This window comes from Lontra canadensis, unplaced genomic scaffold (genome assembly GCF_010015895.1).
Source record: "Lontra canadensis isolate GAN:19392208 unplaced genomic scaffold, GSC_riverotter_1.0 scaffold51, whole genome shotgun sequence".
Taxonomy (NCBI): Eukaryota; Metazoa; Chordata; class Mammalia; order Carnivora; family Mustelidae; genus Lontra; species Lontra canadensis.
In genome coordinates this window covers 2753476-2770017 of record NW_022631045.1, presented here as the reverse complement: position 1 = coordinate 2770017, position 16542 = coordinate 2753476, and positions in this window count along the sequence as shown.

The following is a 16542-nucleotide window of genomic DNA, read 5'->3' as shown; positions in this document are numbered from 1 at the left end:
TTTTTTTTTTTTTCTTTTTGTGGCTACATCCATTCTGGGACATAAACTATTTAGGTCATAATCCTAGTCATAGTGAATGTTTGAATAATATAAATGCATTAAAACAATTCAACATCTAACTAAACAAATTAAACAATTAAAATTAAATTAAATTTTAATTTAATTTAAACAAATCAACATCTATAGCTGTTTTCGTTTACTTAATAACAAACAAAATAATGAATATATTTCTTTTTTAGATATTCTATTATTTGTAACTCTATTTTCATCATTCATGACTCATTTTGTTGTCCTTCAATATTATAAAGTTGCCAGTGGGGTGTCTCAACTGAAATGCCTGCCACATGAGGATATGACTACATTTTAATGAAATCAGCAGAAGTGAGTCTCAGTGCATCTTCATCATAATTTAAGGCCTAGTTGAAGCATGATAAATGATTCTTGTCTCTGATCATTATGCTACCTGAACAGTGATATGTCATTTGTGTCTTCCCATTGTACTTTTGGAAGTGCCACAGGGGTAGCAAATGTACAACAAATACATCCCTTGATTAAATTTATATTTCAGAAAAATTCAATGTGTTAGACAAATAGGAGTACTAAACTTAAATATAGTTGAGAATACTGGAATAAAAAAGATTTTACTGAACATGCTTGATTCCATCCCTCATCTTATGGCTCAGAAACAAAGAACCAGGTATGTTGAATATTTTCCCCAAGATGATAGCCAGTTACCATTTGATCTAGAATTAGTACATGGGTTGTTAACTCATATAGTCATCCCCTAAACATTTATTGAGTGATCACAATGTCCCAAGCACCATACTAGTTATACATTGATTTAAAAGATAAATTCTGCTTTGAATGTCCTTGGGTCAAATGAGAGTGACTAACATTTTAGGAATAATTGCAATACAGAGCAAAGAAGAAGAGCTCTAAGACTGTTTATATACATGGTTCAATCAGGCCATAGAAAATGCAAACAGGTCATTCTCATGAAATCATGAGATCAAGGAAGGATTCATAGAGAAGAGATGGGTTGAAAGGTAAATGTGATCTAAAAGAAGAAAAGATTAAAGGAACTATACTTTGACAATGACAGAACTTAAAATTCAATCTTCAAGTTAAAAAGGATACTTCTAGCTAGACCACAGGGTTTATTCAGGTATAAATAGAGCATTATTTTAATACTTATATAAACTCATATATGTATGAATTAGAGTATCTTTATTTTAAGAAACAAAACTTCAAGGAATTTTGTAATTTGAGGTATGTGACCTAAAGCAATGAATTCACAGATTTAGTTATTGAAACTTCCTCTGCCATCTGGGTTCTTCAGTAGAATATGTGAGTAAAGCTTAAAACACATAGGTTAATTCATCCTGGTTGCCGAGAAATGTGGTTGTTCTATGTGATTGTTGCTGTTTTCAATATTATTTGTAATGGTGGAGAAAGTCATGTATTTGTTGTTTCAGTTTTAGAATGAGAAAAGGCCTTTATACAGGCTTTCTGGGTTGCCAAAAAATATACAGAACATCCAGCTAATCATTGATTTTTGTTGTTGTTGTTAGTGTAAGTATGCCCTGAAATGAAATATAAAATTGAAATCTAACTGGCAGTCTATATTTTTGTTACATTGGACAACCCATTTGTTGTCGATAGCCATTTCCTATTTGCAGACTATTGAGATCTGGTGGTGTTTTAAAACACTTTTTTTTTTTTTTTTAACTTTAGCTACTTTTTAAAATAAAATCGGTTAGGGGTGCCTGGCTCTGTTGGTTAAGCAACTGCCTTTGGCTCAGGTCATGATTGTGGAGTCCTGGATTGAGTACCACATCCGGCTCCCTGCTCAGTGGGGAGTCTGCTTCTCCTCTGACCCTGCCCTCTCTTGTGCTCTCTGTCATTCTATTTGTCTCAAATAAATAAATAAAATTTTTTAAAAAATAATAAAATCTGGTTAAAAATGTGTAGTACTTTTTTTTTCCCCTACTGAAAAAAGACTTTAATGTCGCTAATATTACATCCCCCTCCCCAAACCTGAGAAGCTAGGGAGACCTCAGTAGCTGGGCTGGTTCCAGAGGCTGTTGCCATGGCAACTGCTGGTAGGTCCTACTCCCCAGGCTACCCCAACTCCAAATTTCAATAAATACAGTGAAAAGGAGTCTGGTCACCCATGAAGCAGAGGAGTGAGGACCTGGAGTGCTAGAGAGGGCATGTTGTATGGTCTGAGAACCCACACATGTGCACTGCCAAGCACACACACCAAGGGTCGTGTGTGCACACACAAGAAGCCTCTCTCATGCATCCTCACATGACACACCATCCACACATAAATTTTCTTCAGGAACACAGCATTGAGCACAAACACACCTTCCTTACAGATATGCATATGAGGTTCTGTATATATGTGCCTTTCTCTCAATGTTTGGCTTAGAGCCTGTGTGTCCCCTTTTGGCTCAGAGGAATATGGACAGACAGGTCTTTTTGGTCTTGGCCAGACCATATCCTGTTGTGTAGGGGCTAGATGTTGTGGTGTTCGCCTGAATAACCATGCAAAAGGCCCTGTTGTTGGAGTTGGCCCAGGAGGGGAAAGTGTGCAGTTTGAAGATGGCCAGTGTGATGATGTCTAGTGAAGTGTCCAGCTATTGATGGCCAGTGTGATGACCACCACCCTGATGATGTTGAGCAGTTCCAATACTTCTATAGAAGTAGCTGGACAATATATATATATATATTTTTGTAACAACACTAAGTGTTCACATAACTTACCAGATTATGGTGACTTTCTGCTCATTTTGAATAAACTGAGATAAATTAATTTTCATTTAATTACTTTTTAACCCATGTTCTCTCAGGATTTCTTTTTTTTTTTTTCTTTTTAAGATTTTATTTATTTGTCAGAGAGAGAAAAAAAACACAAGCAGGGGGAGCAGCAGGCAGAAGTGGCTCCCCACTTAGCAGGGAGCCCAAAGTGGGACCCAATCCCAGAACCCTCTGATCATGACCTGAGCTGAAAGCAGACACTCTACCAACTGAGCCACCTAGGTGTCCCTCTCAGAGGATTTCTAAAGGAAATTCACATGATCTACACTCTCAACTTTGATGGTCTGGCCCCTTAATTGTAGTTCCTACTTTATCTTTCTGACAAGCTAATTATTTGCTACAATCAAATCTAGTAATTCTAATAGTAGCAGTTACTATTGCAACTCTAGAACTCTAGTAGTAATGAAAATAATCATTCTAAAAATACTGATATGCTTCCTTAGCCACTTTACCTCAATTATAGATGAAGAACTACCACTAATTGTCAGCTGAGACTAAGTATAGACAAAAAAATATTCTGATAATTTATAGCTGAGGTTGTGTGATAATTTTTAAAATAAGAATTATTGGATTCTGAGGAAGCTGGTAGAGTAGGAGGAACATAAACCCATATCATCCCATTGATACAATTAGAAAATACCCACATCAGTGTAAATAATGCAGAAAATGAACAAAAGTCACAGAACAACTAAAGGTAGAAAAGTGGCTACATTGAAAATGATAGGAAGGGTGGATATATGGGAACCAAATCAGACCTGTTAGACTATCCTAAGGAGGGGACCATCCTAAGGAGGGAGGAACACTGCAGGCATGGAGAAAGGAGAGTAGCAGATCCTCACGAGGCACAGGAGACCCACACTGGGAGACGAATCCCCATAACATTTGGCTGTGCAATCCAGAGGGACTTAGCACCTCAAGTTCCTTTAATCAGTGGGACTTATCACCTAGAACTTTGAAAATCAGAGGGCTTGGCCCTGGAGGAGCCTGGAGGGCAAGAGGAAACTAAGTCCCAACCTTAAAGGCACAGCACAACAAAGAGGCCTGCTAAGATACAGTATAGAAGCATTACTTCAAAACAAGACAGGAGCATACGGAAAGGAGATGTGTTTACTAATCTCAGCCTGTGCTGGGGAGGCAAAGATCATTGGGAGACTTTTGTAAGAACAAAATAGTTGGAAGGTCCCTTTTCCAGCATGGATAATAGACACTTGTGGGAATGAACACAGCATACACACTTTCCATAGCTTCCTAAAAGTGCACCCATCCCTTCACTCCTCTGTGAACCTAACCCTATCCACAACAGGCAAAGAGAGTCACTTAGAGATGACTGGACTGAAGACAAATGTGGCTCAGCCCAACACAGTGAATGCAGCATACATAACAGACACCCATGAAATGCCAGGTCCCAATGTACAAGGGACATTACAGTACAGGGCATCTTAGGACATCTTCACAAAGCCACTCCTTGCAATAGCAGGGGATACAGCTGACTTTCCTAATGCATAAAAACAGACTTGGATAAAATGAGAAGACAGGAATAGGTCCCAAATGAAAGAACAGGGGAAAATAACAGCAAGATATCTAAATGGAAACAGAGATAATATGCCTGATAGAGAATTTTAAAAAAAGATTATAAAGAGACTCACTGGACTTGAGAAAAGAGTGGAGGATCTACGTGAAACTCTACACAAAGAGATAGAACACATGAAAAAGAACAATCAAAGATGAATTCAGTAACTGAAATTAAAAATGCACTAGAGGGAATAATGGGTAGACTAGAAGAAGTAGCAGAACCAATCAGCAACAAGTAGGAGAGAGTAATAGAAAGCAGTCAAACTAAATAGGAGAAAGAAAAAAGACTAATAAAACATGAGAATAGATTAAAGGAAATCAGTGATAGCATCAACTGTAATCACATTTGCATTTTAGGGATTCCAGATGAAAAGAGAAAAAAAGGAGAAGAAAATTTATTTGAAGAAATTATAGATGAAAGCTTCTCAACTGGGGATGGAAACAAAAATCCAGATCCAGGAGGCAACAACAAAATCCATGCAAGGAGGTCCACACCAAGACACATAGTAATGAAAATGGCAAAGAATAGTGATAAAGAGAAAAATTTAAAAGCAGCAAGAGAAAACAGCTATATAAAAAGGAAATCCCAGGAGGCTATCAGCTTATGTTTCAGTAGGAACTTTGCAAGCCAGAAGTGAGTGGCATGATATATTTAACCTGCTGAAAGGAAAAAGCCTGCAGCCAGTAATACTCTATCCAGCAAGGCTATCATTCAGAATAAAAGGTTTGATAAAGAGTTTCCCACATAAAAGGTAAAGAAATTCATGACCACTAAGCCATCCCTACAAGAAATTATTAAAGGAGACTATATGAGTGGAAAGGAAAGATCCTAAATAGGAATTAAAAAAAAAATAGGATGGACAAAAGCAGTAAAATTAAGTGTATCTATAAAAATCATTCAAGGGATTCACAAAATAAAAGGATGTAAGGTATGACAGCATATAACTAAAATGTTAGGTGGAGGAAGTAGAAATGTAGTGCTTTTTTAAAAATGAGTTCAAACTTAACAATCAAATTAATATAGACAGCTATATGTAGAAGATGATACATGTAAATCCAATAGTAGCCAAAACAAAACAAAACAAAATAAAACAAAACAAAGACTGGCAAAAGATAGGCAAACAACAAAGAGAAAGGAACCCAAGTATATCACTAAAGAAAGCCATCAAACCATGAGCAAGAAGAGAGCAAGAGAAGAAAGGATCAGAGAGGAGCCACAAAACCAAGCACAAAACAAGTAACAGAATAGTAACAAATAAATATCTATCAATAATTACTTTGAATTTAAATGGACTAAATGTCCCATCAAAAGACATAGAGTGATGAAATGGATAAAAAAACAAGACGCATCGGGGCGCCTGGGTAGCTTAGTGGGTTAAGCCTTTGCCTTCAGGTCAGGTCATGATCTTAGGGTCCTGGGATGGAGCCCTGCATCGGGCTCTCTGCTCAGCAGGGAGCCTGCTTTCCCCACCTCTCTGCCTGCCTCTCTGCTTACTTGTGATCTCTCTCTGTCAAATGAATAGATAAATATATCTTTAAAAAAAGAAAAAAAGACCCACCAATTTACAGCCTATAAGAGACTCATTTCAGACCTAAAAACACATCATACAGATTGAAAGTGAGGGAATAGGGAAATATTTATAGTTCAAATGGTTGTAAAAAGAAAGCCAAGGTAGCAATTTTTATAAAGGACAAAGTAGATGTTAACACAAAAACCATCAGAAGAGACAAAGAAGGATCAGATAGAATAAGAAAGGGGACAATCCAACAAGAAAATATACCAATTGCAAATATTCATACACTCAACATAAGAGCATCCAAATATATAAAACAGTTAATAGGGATGCCTGCATGGCTCAGTTGGGGTCTGCCTCTGGCTTGGGTCATGTCCCAGGGTCTTGGGATTGAGCCCCACATCAGGCTCCCTGCTCAGCAGAGTGCCAGTTTCTTCCTCTCCCTGCCACTCCTCCTGCTTGCGCTCTCTATATATAATAAGTAAATTCTTTAAAAAAATTTTTTTAAAAAGAGTTAACACACTAATAGTTAATACCCCCTTTACTTTGATGGCTAGATCATCTAAACAAAATCAACAGGAAATTCTAGCTTTGAATGACACACTGGACCACATGGCTCTAACACTGATCTATTAGAACATCCTATCCTAAAACAAGAGAATACACTTTCTTTTCAAGTACACATAGAACATTCTCCAAGAATAGATCACATATTAGGCCACAAAACAAGCCTTGATAAATTCAAAGGGTCAAAGTCATACCATGCAACCTTTCTGACCACAAAGCTATGAAACTAAAAATCAACCACAAGGAAAAATCTGAAAAGAGCACAAATAAATGGAGGCTAAATAACATGCTCTTAAACAATGAATGGGTCAAGCAAGAAATCAAAGAAGAAATAAAAAATTTTATGGAAACAAATGAAAATGAAAACACTGGTACAAAATCTTTGGGATGCAGCAAAAGCAGTTCTGAGAGGAAAGTTTATAGCAAAACCGGCCATGCCTCCAAAAGCAACAGAAATATCAACAACCTAACCTTATACCTAAAGGAGCTAGAAAAACAAGAGCAAACAAAACCCCAAACCAGCAGAAGGAAGGAAATAATAAGGATAATAGAAGAAATAAATTATATTAGAAACTAAAAACAAAACAAAAATAAAAGCAATAGAACAGATCGATGAAACCTGGAGCAATTTCCTTGAAAAAGTCAAGAAAATTTATAAACCTCTAGCCAGACTCATCAGAAGTAGGAAGAGGAGAAACAAGGTCCCAAATAGGCAAAATCATAAATGAAATAGAAGAAGTAACAGCTAACAGAAATACAAGCAAATATAAGAGAATATTATGAAATAATATTTATAATATAAATGAAATATTATGAAATGTAAGAGATCATGAAAACATATGCCAACAAATTGGACAACCTTAAGGAAATGGATAATTTCTGAGACATATATAACCTCTCAGAACTGAACCATATATAATGGAATATTATGCAGCCATCAAAAGATGAAATATTGCCATTTGCAATGACGTGGATAGAACTAGAGGGTATTATGCTAAGTGAAATAATCAGAGAAATCCAATTATATGATCTCACTGATATGTTGAATTTAAGAAACAAGGCAATGAATCATAGGGGAAGAGAGGAAAAAATGAAATGAGATGAAACCAGAGAGGGAGAGAATCATAGGAAACAAACTGAGGGTTGCTGGGGGTGGGGAGATGTGGAGGGATTTGGTACCTGGGTGATGGACATTGTGGAGGGTATGTGTTGCAATGAGCACTGGGTATTATTTAAGATTGATGAATCACAGACCTGTACCCCTGAAAAAAACAATACATTTAAGAAGAAAAAAAAAAAAAACTGAATCAAAAAGAAAATTTGAATAGGCCCATTACCAGCAATGAAGTGTGAATCAGTAATCAAAAACTCTTAACAAACAGAAGTTCAGAAACAGGTGGCTTTATAGGAAATTTTTCCTAAGCATCGAAAGAAGAGTTAATACCTAGTCTTCTCAAAACAATTCCAAAAAAAAAAAAAAAAAAAAGAAGGAAAACTTCCAAATTCATTTATGAGGCCATTAGCACTCTGATTCCAAAACCAGATAAAGACACTACAAAAAACCAGAACAAACCAATATCCCTGATTAGCATAGATGTAAAAATCCTCAACAAAATACTAGCAAACTGAATTTAACAATACATTAAAAAAATTACTTACCATGATCATATGGGATTTATTCCTGACAGGGAAGATGCTTCAATATTCACCCATCTATCAGTGCTATATGTCAGATCAACAAGAGAAAGGATAAAAACTATATGAACATTTTAGGGGTGCCTGGGTGGCTCAGTGGGTTAAGCCTCTGCCTTCGGCTCAGGTCATGATCCCAGGGTCCTGGGATCGAGCCCCGCATTGGGCTCCCTGCTCAGTGGGGAACCTGCTTCTCCCTCTGCCTCTGTAGCTCCCCACACTTGTGTGCTTTCTCTCATCCTCTCTCTCTGTCAAATAAATAAATCTTTTTTTTAAAAACTATATGAACATTTTAAGATGCAGAAAAACATTTGACTAAGAACGAGATCCTTTCATGATAGAATCCCTCAACAAAGTAGGTTTAGAAGCAACATATCTCAAAATATAAAAACCTTATATGGAAAACCCACAGCAAAAATCATACATAATGGGGAAAACTGAGAGCTTTTCCTCTAAGGTCAGGTAGAAGACAAGGATGTCCACTCTCCACACCTTTTTTCTTTTTTTAAAGATTTTATCTATCTATCTATCTATCTATCTATCTTTCTATCTATCTATTTAGACAAAGAGAGTAAGAACTTGTACATGGCAGGATGAGGAGAGGAAGAGGATGAGGAAGGGAGAATGAATCTCAAGCAGATTCCACACTGATTACAGAGCCTTATGCAGGACTCAATCTCAGGACCCTGAGATCATGACCTGAGCCAAAACCAAAAGTCAGACATTTAACTGACTGAGCAATCCAGGCACCCCAATGACACTTTCAACAGAGTACTGGAAATCCTAGCTATAGTAACCATACTACAAAAAGAAATAAATACATCCAAATCTGTAAAGAAGAAGTAAAACTTTCACTCCTTGCAGATGACATGATATACCATATAAAAAACCCTAAAGACTCCACCAAAAGCTGCTACAACTAATAAATAAACTTAATAAAATCACAGGATACAAAATCAATATACAGATATCTGTTGCATATCTGTATATGAAAAATGAAGCCTCTGAAAATGAAATTCTTTTTAAAAACTCCATTTACAATTGCATCAAAAATGATAAAGTGCCTAGGAATAAATTTAACCAAGTGGTGAAAGACTCGTAATCTGAAAACTATAAAACACTGATGAAAGAAATTGAAGACAACATGAATGGAAAGACATTCTATGCTCATTGACTAGAAGTATAATTGTTATTAAAACGTCCATACTACCCAAAGCAATCTACAGATTGAATGTAGTATCTATCAAAATACCAACAACATTCTTCACAGAACTAGGACAACCAATCCTAAAACTTTTATGGAACCCCAAAAGATCTTGCATAGCCAAAAGAATCTTGAAAAAGAAAAAAAAAAACTGGAGGCATAATAATTACAGACTTCAAGTCATAATACAAACCTATAGTAATCAAAACAGTATCATATAGGTATAAAAATGACACAGGATCAATGGAACGGAATAGAAAGCCCAGAAGCAAACTCACAAGTATCTAGTCAATTAATATTCAACAAAGGAAGTATGAATATATATATAGTATGGAAAAGAGTCTCTTCAACAAATGGTGTTGGGAAAAGTAGACAGCCACATGCAAAAGAATGAAACTGGATCACTTTTGTAGGCCATATACAAAAATAAACTCAAAATGGATTAAAGACTTCAGTGTGAGGCTTGAAACCATAAAATCTTAAAAGAGAACACACACAGTAATTTCTGTGATGTCAGTCAAGCAACATTTTTTCTAGATACATCTCCTGAGGCAAGAAAAAGAAAAGGAAAAATAAACTGTTGCAACTACGTGAAAATAAAAAAAAGTTTCTGCACAGAGACGAAAACAACCAACAAAACTAAAAGAGAACCTACTGAATCGGAGAAGATATTTTCAAGTAATATATCTGATAATAGTTAGTATTCAAAATATATAAAGTATAATATATAAAATATATAAACTCAACACTGAAACCCCCCAAATAGTCCAATTAAAAAAAAAAATAAGGGCGGAAGACATGAGCAGACATCTCCCCAAGGAAGATATACAGATGACCAACACACGCATGAAAAGATGCTCAACATCACTCATCCTTAGGGAAATGTAAATCAAAACCACAATGAGTTATCATCTCACACCAGGCTAAATCAAAACTCAAGAAACAAGTGTTGGTGAGGTTGTGGAGAAAAAACAACCCTCTTGTATTGTTGGTAGGAATGGAAAGTGTTAGAACTACTGTGGTTGACAGTATGAAGTTTCCTCAAAAAATTAACAATAGAACTACCCTATGATCTAATAAGCACATTGCTGGGTATTTATCCCCCAAAATGCAAAAAACACTAATTTAAAGGGATATAGGCACCCATTTGTTTATTGTAGCATTATTGACAATAGCCAAACTTTGGAAGCAGCACAAGTATCCGTAAATGGATGAATAGATAAAGAAGATGTGGGGAATATATATATATATATATATTCCCTTATATATATATATATATTCATTCATATATGTATATATAATGAGTTACTCAGACTTAAAAAATAATTAAATCTTGCCATTTGCAACAACATAATTGGATCTAGAGAGTATAATGCTAGGCAAAATAACCGAGTTAGAGAAAGACAAATACCATATGATCTCACTCATGTGTGGAAAACAAATAAAGGATAAAAAACAAAAAAATCCTAAAAAACAAGCAAACAAAAAACCAGACTCTTGGCTAGAGAGAACAGGTGGGTACTGGAGGAAAGGTAAGTACACTTATCTTGATGAGCACTGAGTAATATGAAAGTGTTGAGAGGTGCCTGGGTAGCTTAGTTGGATTGAACATTGACTCCTGATTTCAGCTTGGGTCATGATATGGGGGTCCTGGGGTTGAGCCCTGTGTCAAGCTCCATGATCAGAGGGCAGTCCACTTGAGGATTTCTCTATCTCTGCCCCTCTGCCTGTTTTTGTGCAAGCTATCTAAAATAAATAGACAAATGTTTAGTGTTGAATCACTATATTATATACCTGAAACTAATGTAGTATGTATGTTAACCACATTGGAATTAAAATTTAAAAAACAAAAAAGTAGGGGCACCTGGGTGGCTCAGTCAGTTAAGCTGCTGCCTTCGGCTCAGGTCATGATCCCGGGGTCCTGGGATTGAACCTTGCATGGAGCTCCCTGCTCAGCAGGGAGTCTTCTTCTCCCTCTCCCTCTGCCTGCCTCTCTGCCTACTTGTACTCTCTCTGTGTCTGTTAAATAAATAAAATAAAATAAAATAAAATAATTAAATAAATAAAATAAAATCTTTAAGAAATTAAAATAAAAAATAAAGAAGTATCAGAGGATTTATTAGCAAAAAATTGCTGCAAAAAAAAGTTAAATGTTCTAACTGATAGATAAAGAAATATAAGCACATGAGGTGATAGATCTGTTAGTTAAGTCATTGGGGGAAATCCTTTCACTATGTATACATACATCAATTCATCACCTTGTATATTTGACATATCTTACAATTTGTCAATTATACTTCAGTGAAGCAGAGGGGGGAAATATTTATACTGATGTAGGTGAAAAATGCCTAAAAGCAAATTGGATTCATCTTTCTCCTCATTGACAGGAAAATTTTGGTCAGGTTGAAGATTCTTCCTTTTTATAAATTCCACATGTAAATAACAGGGCATTTTCTTTGGAATTACCCTAAGATTTAATGATAGTATAATAAATATCAAATGACTTTTAAAAAACAAGAGGTTTTTGTATAAAAACCAAAATTAAACAAAAAAATCCCCAAAACTTGAAACTCTTCATCAGCAGAAGTGATAAAAATAAAATATCTCTCAAATCTTTTTTAGCTATATAATTCTATAGTAATGCTCATATAATCATGAATATCCTTTTTTTCTATGATTCTTTATTCCAAGAACTTTTGATACTTATAGTTAGTGAATAACTTGAAGAAGTATCTTTTTTAGTGACAACATTAGTTTTAATTAAAAATGTATGACAGAAAATCCATCATTTTAGTAATGTACTTACTTTGTGTCTATTAAGGATAGCCTTTGCTCCCAATAAAGTTATGTAGGCACAGTTGTTCTCTAGTCATTATAACACGATTTTCTTAATGAGACTATTTTATTTTCACTTCAAAATTAAATAAAATATATTTTATTGTACTCTTCTTGGGTCTGTTGAAATTATGAAAAGCATAATGCTTATTATATGACAAGTGAAGAAAGCAATGGCTAATATTCTCTTCTCCTTCCTGCCTGCCTCTGAAAATGATAATTAAAATTTTAATTTGAACACTAGGCATATTTCTAAAATGTTCACAATGTGATACTTCACATTGAAGTGTATAGTTCATGTTGAACTATACACTTATTTTTCACTATGAATCATACAGGCGTTATAGTTTGAATCAAACTTTTCAATCATAAAATCATTCATATTACCACTATTGATTTAAACATTAAGAGTTTCAAGATTCAGTCTTTCCCAGTTAGTTATATTTATCGTATGCACTTTCATAAGTTTAATGACCACCATTGCAGAGAAGATTACTACTATTACAAGCTTTAAAAGGGTCTGGCTATTTTCTCATAAGCAAATGCTATGTGAACAAAGGTCAGTGGTGTTATCTGTTTTCATAGGATTTTTCTAAATCAAAGGTCACATTTTAGGGGCACCTGGGTTGCTCAGTGGGTTAAGCTTCTGCCTTCAGCTCAGGTCATGATCTCAGGGCCCTGGGATCGAGCCCCACATCGGGCTCTATGCTCAACAGTGAGCCTGCTTCCCCCTCTCTCTCTGCCTGCCTCTCTGCCTAGTTGAGATCTCTCTCTTTGTTAAATAAATAAATAAAATCTTAAAAAAAATCACATTTTATTGAATAGTGATTTTGTCCACAGACAAAACAGTGGACTGAATTAGCTAAAATTAAAAACATTTATATTTATATCAAGTACGACTTATCTTAAAATGCATTGTATTTTCAATTATTTAATTTAAATGTTATTTTGAAAATATTTTTTCTAAAATCTATATAGCTTTAGTGAAAAAAATGGTTACCCATAACAAAGTTGCAGTAAAAGAAAACTTAAAATCCTTAATTTAAGCATAGCAGTGTGGCCTTTCCCTTCAGACTAACCTCCTTATAATTCCTCAAAGAATTCTTATTGTATATGTATTTGCTTAGAATGTTTTCCTAATAGCTTCTTTTCATGGCTTTAGAAATATTCTTACAAAAGGTAGTCTATAAATACATTATATCAATTCTAAAACACATATTGAGTAAAATAGTCACTAGCTGATAAAGTTTTCAATTATTTGTATAATCTTAGTCAATAGTGGAAATAGAACACTTCATTAATTTTCTTCTTTGTTTTCTTTTCATTATTCTTAAATTTCCCTAATGCATTTTGTTTCCCTCTGGTCCCATGTTCCATATCCACCTCTGTGAATTCTGAATCCTGGATTACTAAGTGATGCTTGGTTTTGCATCATGTCTTGGATCAAAGTGATTAATTGTGGAAAAAATATTTCTGGTGAGAAGTTTTTTAAAAAAATTCTTCAGGGGAGGATTAGAAAATGGCAGAGGAGGACCCTAAGGTTACCTAGTCCCACTGATATAACTAGATGACACATTAGTGTAAATAACCCAAAAAATGACCCAAAGAGTGGCAAAACAAATGCTACAACTTAACATAGAGAAGAGACTACAACAAAGAAGGTAGGAAGATGGAGACACAGTTTGGAAATGAAATGGACCATAGCCATCTGGAGTAGGGAGGGAGCCAGTGGTGCAGGGAAGGGAGAGAGACTATCATACTGAGAAGCCTGCACAGGATAGACAACTTCCCATAACATTTGGCTTTGAAAACAAGAGGGTATGAATTTTGTGAGTTCTTAAAACAAGCATGACTTAAATCTTGGAATTTTAAAAATCAGCAGGCTAGGCTCTGGGAGAGGCTTGAGGATGTTAGGAAGTCAAGTCCCCACCCCTAAAGAGAGAGAAGGACCAACAGCCAGTGGAGATACAGCATGGAAGCAACAATTTGAAAAAGGCCTGGGCAGAAGCGAGGGAGATTATTTACTCATTGAAGAGCTGGCCCTGAGGGGCAAGAATCACCTGGAGACTGCTCCAGGAACAAAAGAGCTAGTAGATGTCATTTGCTTTGCTCTCTCTCCTTTCACCCACCTACATAAACACAGGGCTACCTGGAGAAACCAGCACAAGGCTAACACTCACTACCTAGCTTACTTACACCATGCCCAGCACTACCAAAGATCCACCTCTGGCATCTACACTTGCTCAGTCCTAGCACCTTAAACTCCTTCCCTAGAAGACCAGCACAAACCCTCAACAACACTTCATCTCCTGACATGTGCATTTTGTTAGACTCAGTTCTGGAAGCAGTGGTTAGAGGTCATATTCCACAAGCAGACGAGCACTCCCCCTTATTAAAATGTGCCCCACTCAGCCAGGGACCAAACACAGTCTACAATAGGCAGAGAGATTTTTGGCAGACACCTGGACTGAAGGAAAAAGAGGCAGCTCAACAGCAGAGTACATGCAACACACATAGGAGATATGCTCTGAATTCTAGGCCTTGCCGAAGAGGAGACACTTCATTGCAGGGCACTGTAGGACCTTTTTTTCATAAGGCCCTTACCTTCAAAAGCAAGAGATGTAGCTGACTTTCATAACACACAGAAACAGACAGAGTTAGACAAAATGAGGAGCCAGAATATTATCTCCCAAATGAAAGAATAGTACCAAACCACAGCAGAAGACCTAAGTGAAACAGATATAAGCAATATACGTGATGGTTAATTTAGAGTAATGATTATAAGGATATTCATTGGACTTAAGAGTCAAGAATGTCAGTAAGACCCTTAACAAAGAGACAAAAATGAATTAATCAGAGATGAAAAACACAATAAATGAAATTGAAAATACAAAGATAGAATAAATAGACCAGAGAATTCAGATAAATGAGTTTATGAACTGGAAAAGTAACAGAAAATAATCAAGGTGAATAAATGAGAGGAAAAAATATGCATATTGAGAATAGTCTTAGAGAACTCAGTGACTCCATCAAGACTAATATTCATATTATAGGGACTCATAGGAAGAGGAGAGAAAAAAGGGAGCAGAAAGTATATTTGAAGAATAATAGCAGAAAATTTCCTTAATCTGGAGAAGGAAACAGATATCCAGATCCAGGAGGCACAGAGATCCCCCTAAAAATTCAACCTAAGGAGGTCCACACCAAGACACATAGGAATGAAAATGGCAGAAAATGATAAAGAAAAACCTTCAAAGAAGCAGGAGAAAAGATGATAGTTACATACAAGGGAAGCCCCATAAGGCTATAGCAGATTTTTCAGCAGAAACTTTCCAAACCAGAAAGGAGTAATGTCACATATTCAAAGTGACGAATGGGAAAAATTTGCACGCACGAATACTCTATCCAGCAAGGCTATCATTCAGAATACAAGGGATAAAGAATTTCCCAAACAAAAGTTAAAGGAGTTCATGACTACTAAATCAGCCCTTTAAGAAATATTAAAAGGAACTCTTTCAATGGGAAGACCATTGGTGATAGCATAAAAAGTAAATCATAAACACAGTAAAAATAAGTATTTCTATAAAAATTAATCAAGGGATTCATAAAATTAAAGGATGTATAAGATGACACCATTTACTGAAAATGTAGGGGAGAGGGAAATGAATGGGTTCAAATTAAAGTGATCATCAACTTAATACAGCAATATGCAGAAGTTGTTATATACAAGCTTAATTGTAACTGCAAGTTAAAAAAAAAACAGTAATATAGGGGCACCTGGGTGGCTCAGTGGGTTGAGCCTCTGCCTTCGTCTCAGGTCATGATCTCGGGGTCCTGGGATCGAGTCCCGTGTCGGGCTCTCTGCTCTGCAGGGAGCCTGCTTCCTCCTTTCTCTCTGCTTGCCTCTCTGCCCACTTGTGATCTCTCTCTGTCAAATAAATTTTGAAAAAAAAACAAAAAACAAAAAAACAGTAATATATATGTACAGAATAAAGATAAAGAAACCCAAGTATATCACTAAAGAAAGTCAACACCATGGAAAAAAGGATGAGAAAAGAACTGCAAAACAAGTAACAAAATGACAATAAATACATATTTATCAATAATTGACATTTAAATCAATTAAATGATCCAATCAAAAGACATAGGAAAACAGAATGGATAAAAATAAACAAACAAAAAAACAAGAGCCTTCTGTATGTTCCCTATAAGAGATTCATTTCAGACCAAAAGACCTACAGATGCAAAGTGAGGGGTTGAAGAAACAATTGTCCTGCATATGGATGTCATAAGGGAGCCAAAGAAATATTTATATTGGACAGAATAGATTTTAAC